The sequence below is a fragment of the Fukomys damarensis genome, unplaced genomic scaffold (assembly GCF_012274545.1).
Source record: "Fukomys damarensis isolate Sample0158 unplaced genomic scaffold, DMR_v1.0_HiC HiC_scaffold_29, whole genome shotgun sequence".
NCBI classification, from domain to species: Eukaryota; Metazoa; Chordata; class Mammalia; order Rodentia; family Bathyergidae; genus Fukomys; species Fukomys damarensis.
This window is the reverse complement of record NW_022900941.1, coordinates 5,854,101-5,857,872: the sequence shown is the minus strand read 5'-3', so window position 1 is coordinate 5,857,872 and position 3,772 is coordinate 5,854,101.

Sequence of the window (3,772 nt, the reverse complement as noted above, 5' to 3'; positions counted from 1 at the left end):
AAACCTCTACAAACTGTGAGCTAAACAAACCTTTCCTCTTTTAACTATGGATGTCTGGTATTTTTTCTCAGTGATGAGCAAAGTAACTAAGACAGTAAGTTTTAGCTTAGCTTAAAGAATAGAGGTTTTCCAATATATTACATTTTAAAACTTTTCAATGATAACAAAAAATTGAAGTGCCTTTAAAATACAAGGCTAGAAAAAAATATCATAATGTTTACCTGTATAACAGATAATCCACCTGGTTGGAGACAGTCTGAAAAGAGTGTGTATTGTAATAAGGCTAGAAAATAAGTCAGCATGAAAAAGTTGCTATTAAATGAATGCAACAAATATATATTAATAAAAATGTACAACAATTTAGGAAACATGATTGAGAATTTAAATGTTTTGGGATTTCAATGAATGGAATTTCTTTCATAATTAGCCAAATGCTAATAATTTTTCACTTGCAAGTGGTAGAACATATATTGGCTCTTACATTGTGATAGTGAACATATCTCACAAGGAAAGCTGAGAAACTTTTGGAAAAAATAGGTGATAAAATTTGTACAAAATAATATCTGATACAAAACTGTTATATATTCTAACTATTATTATTGGGCTGCTAAGTATTACTATTACATTTTCACATAAAATTAAAAAGTGAAAATTTCAATAATTTACTTCAAAACCTACTCAGAATATGTTTGAAGATAACCTTATTTTGTGTGTCAGAGAACTAACAAATTCTAAAAGAAACACTTCTAGAATTAAATGAGTGTCATAACTGGATCATAGGACACAATATTAATGCACAAAATTAAATTGTTTCATATTTATTAGCAATTCAGTGAAATTTGGAATAGGAAATGATATATGAAATAGCAGTTTCTAAAACTGAAGCATTTGGAGGTAAATGTGAAAAACTTATGTGTGGAATTTGTGTATTGAAGTGCAACACTGAAATAGAAATAGAAATAATACCAAAGACAAAAGAAAAAGATACTTTGTTCTCTTAGACAAGTGGACTGAATATTTTATTTGTTCATTTGTTTGTTTGTTTTGTTCTTTGAGACAGAGTCTTAGTATGTAGTTTAGGCTGCCTTGAACTCTTGGCTACCCTTCTGCTTCTTCTTTCTGAGTGGTGGGATTACAGGTATGTGTGACCACACTTGGCTGAATAGTCATAAGATATTAATTTTTCTAAATGTGAGCTTCAATGCAACTCAGAATTTCAGCATGCTTTTCTGTAGATATTGACACATAATTGTAACAGTTATTTGAAAAACCAAAATACTCAGCCTAGATACAGACTACAGAATACAGAAGACAGAAAGCATTAGAGAACTCCAGCCATCTAGCTCGGACTTACACTAATGCTGTAGTAATCCATGGAATAGGGTTTCAGCTAAATAATGGACATGTAGACCAATGGGACAGAATAGAGTACCTGGAAATAGAGGCACACAAATGCAGTTAACTAAATTGTTAGAAAATTACAAGACAACTTAATAAAGGATTGACTTTTCAACAAATGGTATTGGAACAATTTGTAGCCTAAGTATAAAAACATGAACAAAGATTCAGACATCATGTCAAACAAAAACATTTAACTCAATGATTGACCATAGGTCACCATGTGAAATGAAAATCTATACAATTTCTAGAAGAAAATAAAAGAACTAGGGGACCTTCAGTTTGGTGATAAATTTTTGGATGCAAGACTAAAATACACTCTATTGAATAAAGAGAAAATATTATTAAGAAAAAGTTAAGTTGAACTTTGTTAAAATGATACATTTTTGCTCTGTGAAAGACAGTATTCAAATAATTAATACAAAGACAACAGAATGGGAAAAAATAATTGCAAGAAACGAGTCCAAAGCACAGAAATAACAACTAGATCTCAGTAAATATAAAATGTATCAATTTGTAATTGGAAAAAAAAAGAATTCATAAAAATAGTTCACCAAAATGATAGGTTGCAAATAAGGAAATAAAGATGTGTATAGCATTTTTTTGTTGGAAAATTCAAATTAAAGCAACAATGAGACACTTTACAGACCAATTAAAATGGCTGAAACCCCAAAACCCGAGCATGCAATTTTCTGGTGGAGACAAGCACAGGTGATGTTCAGTAATTGTTGAAGAATGCGCAAATTAGTGATGTTACTTTGGAAGAAATTTTGTCAGCTTCTTTTGGAGATGAACATAATTGTCCCTTAAAAATCAGTAACTATGTTCCAAAGGATTTGAAAAATACGTATTTTAAAAATCAACAGATTTGAAACATGTGTACCTTATTAAAGAAAAAATATGTACTAAATAATTTCAAAACATACATCTAACTCAAAACCTGTGTACATATTTTTATAGCAGTATTACCATTGATAGACAAAAATGGGAAGCAACAAACATATTATTCAACAGTTAGTCGATTAAGAAACCATGGAATATATGCACAATGGTTAAAAAATAATTTGTCATTAAATCATGAAAATATATGGATAAATTTTAAGTACATATTGCTGGTGAAAGATTTCAGTTGAAACAGCTAATGTAATATATAATTCCATTTATATGACATTCAGTATTGCCAAAACTGTAGGGAGAATTGCAGATAAACTCTTCAATGCCAAACGTGTGACAATGAAAACTATTCAAATAGATAAGGCACAGAAAAAAGTTCAAGACAGTGAAATTATTCTGTATGATATCGCCGTGGTGTATGTATGACACTATTTATCATAACTTATGAAACTTTCCAACAAAATGAATAAAACATAATGTATGCAAGTGAAGAACAACTGTTTTAGAATTTGAAAAACCAAATGGTAACATAAAGACTATGATGAAAGAGTCGGGTTGTATTACAGATTTCTGAGGCGAGTTTCCTAGTGGGTTGCTGGAAAAGCAGTTGACGGGAGTACTTCAAGAAATGAGTGGAATATGCAAAATTACACACGGATAGAGCTGCTATTATTGTTGATAAACATGTTTTCCGAAAGTGTGGCTTATCAATTCTGAAACCACTGTCTGTACATTCTGGAAACAGACATTTATAGAATGAGTGACAGATGAGGGGAGCTGGGACTATTGCTCCACACAGCCCAGCAAGGTACCTAACTATTGGGCTCACCTTCTATTTGCCCCTGGCATCTGTGGGTAATTATAGTGCATTGTCTTTTGGCTTCAGCATAGCTCATTTTACTTAATCATAGCTGATCACCTGCTCTCTAATATTATTACCTAACTTCTAGAATATTTTTTTTATAGTCTTCCAGTCCCCTGAACTGCATTACACTGAAATGAATTCAGTTCCACAGTCTCACTGCAAATAAGGTCTGTGGTGTGATCATATCTGTTTCTTTTATAAAGAAGCCTTCATTCTTACACTAACTTCTACCTGTAGTTATTAGTGCAGGTATCTGTAAAGCTCATCTACAGAACTCTGGTCCCTTATCTTCCTACTTCACATTATCTATTATACCTTTCAGCCCTTATTTAGGAAGGGGAGCCAACGGGGGTGGGGGAAAGGAAAGAAGGGAATGGAATTAACATGAGAAATGAAAAATAATGGAAACTTTGTAGATAGGGAGGAAGGTAGGAGTTGAAGGGAGGGCAGGGGAATGGGAAAAAATAAGAATTAAGATGGATTATGTAAAGATGCAAATTTCCAACAATGAATGTCATATTGTATACATTAAATGTACTGATAAAATTGATTTAAAAAATGAATAAACCACTTGGGGGAGACTAGTAAGTCCCTCCATCACTACAAAAAAAAAGA